General features: G+C 46.3%; 1 protein-coding gene across 1 annotated transcript in view; it reads left to right on the top strand.

Moving 5' to 3' along the window:
* Positions 1-9,321: 9,321 nt before the first annotated feature.
* Positions 9,322-10,281, top strand: part of TSKU (tsukushi, small leucine rich proteoglycan) — a 15,878-nt gene continuing 14,918 nt past the window's right edge. Inside the window, exon 1 of the mRNA XM_011938951.1 lies at positions 9,322-9,504. The gene's annotated coding sequence lies outside the window, so the exon portion shown is untranslated. The remainder of the gene's footprint in view (positions 9,505-10,281) is intronic.

The following is a 10,281-nucleotide window of genomic DNA, read 5'->3' as shown; positions in this document are numbered from 1 at the left end:
CTGGGAGGAGACCAACAGGCTAACAGGAGGACACAAGGGTCCCCAGTGCTTGCCCTCCCTCCCTGGGCCCCCCCCACCGGGACTCCCTCAGATGAGCACCTGACAATGAAGACACCATCTGTGGCTCCCATGCATGTGGCACCAAGGCCTGTCACCTCAGCCTACCCACGAGACTCCATGTCCCGAGAATTGCTCCCCTTCTGTCAGAACCATCCTTCCCTGGGCGCCTGTACCCAGCCAAGCTGAACCACTTTTCGCTCCACAACCTCCAGTGTGGTCTTTGTTCACGCTTCTCCTTCTGCCTAGAGGGGCCTTAACTTCTTCACTAAGCCCACACTCCCAGTCTTCTGTGCCCAGCAGGACTCTCTCAGCCAGGCCCTCCCTCAGGACACTTTGCCTGATGGCTCTGGCTGGCACCGCGACCCTCTCTGCTCCAAATGCTCTGCACAGATTTCTAGTGGGCATCCAAAACTCTTCAGGACCTACGATATATCTGTGTCAGTGTGCCCACCCCAACTGTAGGCTCCTGGAGCCCAGCGCAAGATTCAACATGTGTCAGAGGTTCAGCAGGTAAACATTTGTTGGATGGATGGATGGATGGATGGATAGAGAGTAAAGACAGTAGGACACATGGACGGAAGGATAGGATGGGTGAGGGGGAATACATAGTGATGTATGCCATGTAGAGAAGTAAACAGAGCTCTTGACTGGGAATCTAGCTTTCCTGCTCATTAGCTCTGTGACTTTGGATAAGTCACTCTCTCTCTCTGCACCTCAGTCTCCCACCTGCAAAATGAGAAAGGTGTTGAGGTTAAATGCCTGATATCTGATCCCCAAGGCCCTCCAGCTCCCATGCTGATTTCATGGTGCCTGGAGCATCACATCCTGTCAGAATATGCAAGTCAGCTTAGCTCCTGGATGCAGGGATAGGGGCAGAGGGGCAGAGGTTTCAGGCTCAGAGGAAACCTGGAAGCAAAGCTGGGGAAGGGCAGTGCTTCTAGTGTAGACCTGGCCTTCTGGAACTAGACCAGCTCTGGCAGCTGCTCAGGAGACAGTTTGTTCCTGGCCTCCTCGCACCACCACCAAACTAGGAAATTTGGAGGGAGGGCTTGGCAGATTTGACCTAACAGCCTACTGTCTCTTTATAGGTTACAGTCTCCTGCCTAGAAAGTGGACCAGAGATCCACACGTGGCTCCAACTGAGGGAGCCTCCCTCTCTACTGTGTCCCCTCCCCCAACCAAGGGCCAAATCTACCTTCCATTTTTTTCTCTTTGTGCCTTCCAAGACTCCCACATCTCACACTGTGCTCTCCTGGGCTCTACACGCTAGCTTCTGCCTCAGTTTCCCTGTCCAGTTTCTTGTGTTGTTGTTCAGTTTTTTTTTTTTTTATTGTGGTAACATGTAACATAAAATTTGCTGTCTTAGCTATTTTAAGTGTACAATTCAGTGGTATTAAATACATTCATAACGTTATGCAATCACCAACACCATCCAGCTCCAAAATTATTTTCATCTTGTAAAACTGAAACATTTTACCCATTAAGTGTGTCTATTAGATCTAGTTGGTTTATTCCTTACTTATCTTCTGTCCGGTCATTCTATCCATTATTGAGAGTGGGGTATTAAAATCTCCAACTACTATTACAGAACTGTTTATTTCTCCCTTCAATTCCGTCAGTTTTTTGCTTATATTTTGATGGTCTGTTACTAGGCACATAAATGCTGATAATACCTTCTTGCGATATTGAAACTTTTGTTTTTTTCCTGAGACAGGGTCTCATTCTGTCACCCAGGCTGGAGTGCAGTGGTGCGATCTCAGTTCACTGTAACCTCCATTTCTGGGGCTTGAGCGATCTTCCGGCCTCAGCCTCTGGAGTAGCTGGGATAACAGGCATGAGCAACCATGCCGGCTTATTTTTGCATTTTTTGTAGAGACAAGATTTTGCGGTCGGGCGCAGTGGCTCAAGCCTGTAATCCCAGCACTTTGGGAGGCCGAGATGGGTGGATCACGAGGTCAGGAGATCGAGACCATCCTGGCGAACACGGTGAAACCCCGTCTCTACCAAAAAATACAAAAAAAACTAGCCGGGCGGGGTTGGCGGCGCCTGTAGTCCCAGCTACTTGGGAGGCTGAGGCAGGAGAATGGCGTGAACCCGGGGGGCGGAGCTTGCAGTGAGCTGAGATCAGGCTACTGTACTCCAGCCTGGGCGACAGAGCGAGACTCCGTCTCAAGAAAAAAAAAAAAAAAAAAAGATTTTGCCATGTTGCCCAGGCTGGTCTTGAACTCCTGAACTTAAAACAATCCACCTGTCTTGGCCTCCCAAAGTGTTGGGATTACAGGCATGAGCCACTGCACCCAGTTGAACCTCTTATATAATGTCCTTCTTTGTCTCTTATAAACTTTGTGTAAAGACTATTTTGTCTGATATTAATATAGCCACCCCTGCTCTCTTTTGGTTACTATTTAGTTGAAATACATTTTTCCATCCTTTCACTTTCAATCTCTTTGTGTTTTCACAAGTATCTAAAGTGAGTCTCTTGTAGAGAGCAGATAGTTGAATCATGCATTTTTATCCATTCTGCCAATCTCTGTCTTGATTGGAAAGTTTAGTTCATTTACAATTAAAGTAATTACTGATAAGGAGGAATTTGCTTCTATTATGTGCTATTTGTCTTCTACATGCCTTATAGAGGATTTTTATTGTTTTTTGTTTGTTTGTTTGTTTTGTTTTTTGAGATGGAGTTTTGCTCTTGTCGCCCAGGCTGGCGTGCAATGGCGCGATCTTGGCTCACTGCTTTCTCCGCCTCCTGGGTTTATGCGATTCTCCTGCCTCAGCCTCCCTAGTAGCTGGGATTATAGGTGCCCACCACCATGCCTGGCTAATTTCTGTATTTTTAGTAGAGAGGGGGTTTCACCATGTTGGCCACTGTCCTCTTCTGTGTTTAGTTTTTTGTTTTTTTTTTTGGTAATAAGACATTTCAATTCTTTTCTCATTTCCTTCTGTGTATATTCTATAGTTTTTTTCTTATTGTTAACATGGGGATTATATTTAACATCCTAAAGTTATAACACTCTAATTTAAATCTATACCAACTTAACTTCAATAACATACACAAACTCTGTTTATTTTGTTTTATTTTATTTTTTAGAGATACGGTCTCACTATGTTGACCAGGCTGGTATTTAAATCCTGGCCTCAAGTGATCTTCCCATCTCGGCCTCCCAAAGTGCTGGGATTAGAGGCATGAGCTACCGTGCCCAGCCCATAAATTCTGTTTCTTTAACATATTCCATCCCCAGGCCTTTTGGTGGTGGTTGTCACAGAATTATATCTTTATTCACTGTGTGCCTAAAACCACAAACTAATAATTATTTTAAATAATTAGCCTCTTAAATTATGTAGAAAACAAAAACTGGAGTTACAAACCATTGTTACAATACTAGCTTTGTAACTGCCCACATATTTATCTTTACTGAGACCTTCATTTCTTCAAATGTCTTTGAGTCCCTGTCTAGTGTCCTTTTATTTCACCTGCAGGACTTGAGTATTTATTGCAGAGCAGGTCTAATGGTAAACTCTTTCAGCTTTCATTTATCTGGGAATGTCTTAATTTCTTCCTCACTTTTAAAGGATGGTTTTGCCAAATATAGGATTCTTGATTGACAGTTTTTTCTTTTTCTTTTAACACTTTAACTATATCATCCCACTGCCTTCTGACCTCCAAAGTTTCTGATGAGAAATCTACTGACAGTCTTATTGAGGATCCCTTGTATACGATAAGTAACTTCTCTCTTGCTGCTTTCAAGATTCTGTGTCTTTGGCTTTTGACAGTTTGATTTTATGAGTCTCAGTGTGGGTCTGAGTTTATCTGACTTGGAGTTTGCTGAGCTTATTGGATGTTTACGTCTTTCATCTAATTTCAGATGTTTCCAGCCATTATTTCTTCAAATATTCTCTCTGCTCCTTTCTCTTCTTCTAAGACTCTCACAATACATATGTTGGTCCATTTGACGATAACCCATAGGTCACTTAGGATCTGTTCATGTTTCTTCAATCTTTTTTCTTTATGTTCCTTAAACTCAACCATTTTTATTGTCCTATCTTCAAATTTGTGGATTCCTTTTTTTGCCTCCTCAAATCTGTCTGAATCCCTACTGTAAATTTTTCATTTCAGTTATTGTACTTTATGGGTCCAGAATTTCTTTTTGGCTTCTTTTTAGGTTTTTTCTCTTTTTTGATCCTTCTATTTTGTTCACACGTCATTTTCTTGACTTTATCTACATCTTCCTTTAATTCTTTCAGTATCTTTAAAAGAGTTGTTTTAAAGTCTTTGTCTAGTGGATCTGCCATCAGGTCTTTTTCAGGGACAGTTTCTGTTTGTTTTCCTTTTAATGGGCCATACTTTCCTGTTTCTTTGTATGCTTTGTGTTGAAAACTGAACATTTAACTGATGATGTGGTAGCTCTGGGAATCCAATTATCTTCTTTCCCTAGGGTTTGCTGGTTTTTGTTACTGTTTTTCTGTAGATGTTGTAGGCTGTCTCTGTGCCCAGGATCAGCCTGAGGTATAAACTGTTACTGTTTTTCTGTTGATGTTGTGGACTGTCTCTGCACCAAACATTAGCTTGCAATGTAAACTTAAGGTCTTCTGGAGTCTTTTCTGAGCCTGAACCTTTCTCTCAACATACATGGTCACTTTCTAACTTTTCCTGTATATACAGTTGCTTTTAAATGTTCTAGTTTTTAATGTCTGGCTCTCAAAGGAGAAAAAGAGAAAAATAAAGGAAAAGGAAGGGCACTAGCCCTTTAAATCCTTTGGAAGTCACTTCAGCTGGAGGAGGAGAGTCTTGAGACAACAGAGGAGGTGCAACAACAATGGCCACCTGCTTTTGTGTCTGTATTTCTTTGATTAGAAGCAATAATCAGTGATCAGAGCTCAGATACCCAGTATTCACTACAGGGTATCCACCCTAGCTCTCACAGGCTTTGTACAGGTTGCTGCAGGAACACACACACAGCCTCCTGGCCTGACACGGGGCTGTGGTCAGAGTAGCTGCTTTCATGTTAACAGCCGAAATTGCTGAAATTAAGTACAATTTACTGTCCCAGACTTCCCCTGGAAGTTTCATGCCTTCAATAGACTCCAGTGTTACAAAGCAGTTACATCAGACAGATTCTGCCAGTGCAATTGTTGTCTAGGTGGGAAGATGGATTCCTGATGCTTCCTACTCTGCCATCTACCCAGAATCCTCTTCTCTGTCCATTTTTACAAACGTTTTTCCTATGCTGTAAAGTGAATTAACAAGTTGTAAGAGTAGTAGCCAACATTCATCAAATACTTGCTAATGTATTAGTGTGTTACTACATTCGAGGCAGTGTTATACACATGCTATACAGATAATTCATTTAATCCTTACAACGTTTGAGGTAGGGACTATTGTTTTCCTCATTTTACAGATAGTAAGGCAGGGTGGGGTGGTTAAGAACTTGCCCACTTTGAAGCTAGGGTTCAAACCTGAGGTTTGGCTTCAGAGTCTGCACCTTGCTATAATGAATGAATGGGTGAACGAATGAACAATCTTGTTCATTACAGAGGTATCCTTGGTATACCATGGCATCACAGAGGAAGGGCTCCTAATAGTAGAATTAGGAGTTGGGGAGGTCAGGGGAGGCCTCCTGGAAGAAGTGATACCTGAGCTGAATTTTGAATAATAAGTAAGAGATGGGGCAGGGCAAGGGGCACTTCTGTAGGCACAAAGAGAAGCAAAGACCCAGAGGTGGCAAGGAACTGCCAGAAGCTGCAGGAAACCCCAACAGCTGGGGATGCTGGAGCATCAGGTTGAGGCAGGAGGTTGGGCTGAAGGGACAGCTGTACTGAGGCACAGACCAAGTGTTTCCAGGCTCAAAGGAAGAGAAACTGTGGAAAATGGAAACGTCTTTGTGCAGGAGGTGGCAGGGCTCGGAGGACAGTGAAAACTGCAGCTGGTAGATTGAACTGAGAAAAGCATTCCAGGCAGGGGAAAAAGCATGGAGGTGGAAGAGTGGGAGAGAAATATTTAGGGAAGCATTTGATTTGGCAGGATGGGAGAGGCATTTGTCATGTATTGACTGCTGAGACACCAGCAAAGCCCAGACACAGAATTCCGCCTGGCAGAGGAATGGCTGGAGTTCTGTCTGTGAGCCAGTTTTCAGTTCCAGCTGTGCAATCCTGGGCAAGTCACTTCTGACTCTCAGTTTCCACATCTGTAAAATGGAGGGAATAATCAACTACCTAAGAAACCTGTTCGGAGGTTTAATGAGAACATGCGTGGAAGGTCTTCCAACTCCAAGGTATTCGGTCATGTCCCACAGCCCTCGTACTGACATCAGAATCACCAGAGGAACTTTTAGAAAACATAACCTGCCACACGCCACATCTACAGAGTCAGAGTTGGGGGCGGGCGTGGAGACACATCCTTTTTCTTCCGGCTCTTGTTGTCTGCTATTTCCACACATGGTCCTGATGCTCTATTAACTTAAGACTTGCCAGCTTCTGACAGCTGAAAAGAAGAAAATGCAGCAAGGAAAATAGAGATCCTGGAGGCTCACAGAGATACATAGGATCTGAAGAGTTTTCTGGTCAGGGCTTGACAGCTATAATGAAGGACAGAAAATGAAAGGCCGGTCTCAAAACATGGAAAATGAGCAAAGCAGCTGAAGGGACGAATAGTGTCTTCTGACCTCCACTCGAGAGCTCTTCGAGAAAAGAGATCCTCAACAGATCACCTGCAGCTGCAATATGGCTGTTCAGGTAAGTCAGTTAAAATCACACCACGGCCAGACACGGTGGCTCGCACCTGTAATCCCAGCACTTTGGGAGGCCGAGGCGGGAGGACTGCTTGAGCCCAAGAGTTCGAGATCAGCCTGGGCAAGATAAGACCCCTGTCTCTACAAATAATTTACAAATTAGTGAGGCACGGTGGTGGTGTGCCTGTAGTTCCAGCTACTCAGGAGGCTGAGGCAGGAGGATCCCTTGAGCCCAGGAATTCAAGGAAGCAGTGAGCTATGTATGATTGCACCACTGTGCTCCAGCCTGGGTGATAGAGTAAGACCTCATCTCTAGATAAATAAATAAAAGCACACTGCACCCTATGGCTTATAACACATTTGCATCTGTATTGATTCCTTTGATCACCCCGATATCCCTGGGAGGTAGGACTTCTTATTTATCCCTATTTTACAGGTAATGAAACTGTGGCTTAGAGGAGGAAATGACTTACCCAAAGTCCACAGCTAGCCAGGGATAGAGTGACGGTTTGCACCTGGAATCCTTAGATTCCCAGGCCTTTCTGCTACGCCACCTCTGCTCTTTGTGGAGATTATAAAGTAACAGAAAGAGCACTGGAGCCCTAACTGTTGTTCCAGCTCTGCAGAGAACATGCTATGTAACCCCAGACAGATCTCCTGCCCTTTCTGGGCCACACCACTATCCATCTAGTGTGGTTGTTTGGATTAAATCATGATCTTAAACGTATCCAGCACAATCTCAGACATGTCACAGTGGCCAAGATGATCACAAGAAGGGGAAGAGAACAGTGAAAATGATGGTGCTTACATACAAAGGGCATGGCAATATTACAGACGGAGAGGCCAAATTCACCAGAGAGAGAGCTCCCTGGGGGCGAGGACACTGAACAGACTTGAATGGAGAAGGTCCACCTCCCTTCCCTTCTTTCCAGGTGACTAGGGGACTAGAGCTTGAGACGTGTGCGAGGGGGTGGCTAGAACTGATGCTGGAGAGTGAAAGTGAGGTGGGGGCATGTCACACAGGCCTTGAATGCTACGCCAAGCAGTTTGGCTTTTGCCATTGAAAGGTTTTAAGCAGGCAAGTGTCATGATCCATTTTGCAGATCTGCAGTTTAGAAAGGGCACTCTTGCTGGAATGTGGACAGCAGACAGGAGAGGAGAGTCTAGAGGCACAGAAATTCTCAACTGGAGGCACAGCTATGAGGGGAGGTGGGTAAAGTTCATGGCGATCCACCAGCTGAAGCCCTTCAAGGCCACCTCTCCTTAAGGGGAGATCAAAGGAAATGATGAATGTGGAAGTGCTCAGAAACTGCTGCCAGCTACCAGCCAAAGTGTGAAGGGTTGTTGATCACGTTTATGTTAAATGTGAGGTCTGGAGCCTCCAGCCCAGCTGGCTAGACCCTGCACACACAATGCAGTGGGAGTTAGCTTCCCTGAGTTCCCGGGCAGTTGGGTATTTTCATCTCCAGTTCTCAGATGCTGAACTTGAGACTCACTAAACAATTCCACATGGAGTAGAGGATGGAAATCGTTAGTTCAGGGCAAGGGGAGGGGGGTGCCATTCCTTCCAAAGAATGTCCCTATGGGAGGGGAGGAAGCAGCAGGAATATAAGCTAGACAAGCCAGGGAGTACGGAGGTCATTCCCAGGCACGCTCCCCTCCCAAGCCTGCTGGGCTTTCCAACCTCTACCCCAGTCCCTGACGGAAGACATTTAGCAACCACACAAAGGAGCTTCCTGTGAGCCAGACTAATGCTTTACCTAAATTACCTTGTTTATTCCTCAGAATAGCCTCTTCTACAGTTGCAGAAACTGAGTCTCAGAGAGGTTAGGTAACTTGCCTAAAGTTACCCAGAACTGGTAAGTGGTAGGCCTGGGAACTGAATCCTGACCAAGCTTGGCCTTCACCGGATGCTCCCATCCAGGTCTCTCTCCCATCTAGGCAGGGAGCCTTTAGGGAGGGGAGGGAATGGGAAGGTGGGAAATGGGAGGGGCCTGACTCCTCTCTATGGGTCCCAGGGGTTGTGGAGTTGAATCCCTGCAGCCCTTTCAAGCCCAACAGTGAGGAAGACACTGAACACCAAAGGGCCCACGGTGCCATCCCAAAGACTCATGAGGGTGAGCTGGATGATCACAGAAGGCCTCCTAGTTCTGAAAGCTGGGATTCTAATCAGGTGAGGATGATGAATGGAGAGGAGAGAGGGGAGCTCTCCCTGCTTCCACACATATGAGACCAGGCTCCCAGCCTTTTCTCTGCACGTCCCTAACTGGCAGGGTCCACAGGTCTCAAACCAAGTGCATCCCCAAGACCACACAATGGCTCTGAGTGCATGGAGGACCTGCAAGACCAGTTTGTTTTCTGGGCAGCAGATGATTTTGCTGGCCTGAGGCCTAGGGTAGTGGCCTCTACTCCTACCTCACCACCTCTCTAGTGTCTTCCTTCTTCCCAAAGTAGATGGGCATGCGTGCACACACCCAGGCCCAAGCAACTCCTTTTTTAAAAAAAATTTTAAATTTAATTAATAAGAAAAAGTAATAAGGAAAGAAGCAGCAAACAGACTGGGTGTGTTAACGAGTCTGGGCCACTGCAGGGGGGACGTTGCCCAATTTCTGCACCCCGAGGCCCTCCAAAGTCTAGGAGAAGCTCCTGGGAGGTCCAGGGCCCAAGACCAAAGCCTTTATCAACTCCCCCACCTGTGAACTGCCCCTCTCCGAAGGCAGGCATTGTCTGGGTGTGTACACTAGGAGCCACCCACACACCCAACTCTTCCCTCCTAGGGAATGCGTCCACCAGGTCATTTCTCCTGCAAACCCTCATTTTAAAGTGTCTTGGATGCTTTCCTGCCGCCTTTTTTTTTTTTTTTTTAGCATAAAGACGGGTGAGAGCCCAAGAGCTGTAGCAGGGGGAATAGATTGAAACTGCTGCCTACTTATACGCCAGTTTCCCTTCTTAGAACTCTAACCAGAAGCCAATGGTTTCCTCCATAAAAGAAAAACTCAATCTGTTGACTTTCTCTCTCCTCTCCTGCCAGCTTTTCTGCCCGAGCCGGGCTCTCTCTTCTCTGTGGGTTCGTCTTTCAGCCAGTCTTTCTCTGCTTCAGATTCTTGGTTTCTGGCTCCCTGTCGTCCCTGAACCTTTTTCACTCTTTTAAAAAAAAATGGGGACGGCGGTGAACAAGCAAAGAGGAAGCCCTCACCCACCCACCCCATCTCTTCCTTACTAGCAACTAATTCCCTCTCTCTAGACACACACACACACACAGAGGCATGTACTCCGGCGACCTCCAGATGTTCCCGACAGTGAGGCCATCTGCTTAGATTGCTGGGGCGCGCAGGGGGAGTGGGCAGGGATCCGGGATGCAGGAAGCTGTGAGCGAAGCCTACTGGAGGGGGCGGGAGCTGCGCACTTTTGAGACGCTCCCTAGAGTGGAACCCGGGCTCGGCTCGGGCTCCGCGGGCGGGGCGCGCGCAGGCAGAGGCTGGCACTTTGGCGA

The sequence above is a fragment of the Colobus angolensis genome, unplaced genomic scaffold, assembly GCF_000951035.1.
Source record: "Colobus angolensis palliatus isolate OR3802 unplaced genomic scaffold, Cang.pa_1.0 Scaffold179, whole genome shotgun sequence".
In the NCBI taxonomy this organism is placed as follows: domain Eukaryota; kingdom Metazoa; phylum Chordata; class Mammalia; order Primates; family Cercopithecidae; genus Colobus; species Colobus angolensis.
This window is presented reverse-complemented; position numbering and strand designations above follow the sequence as displayed.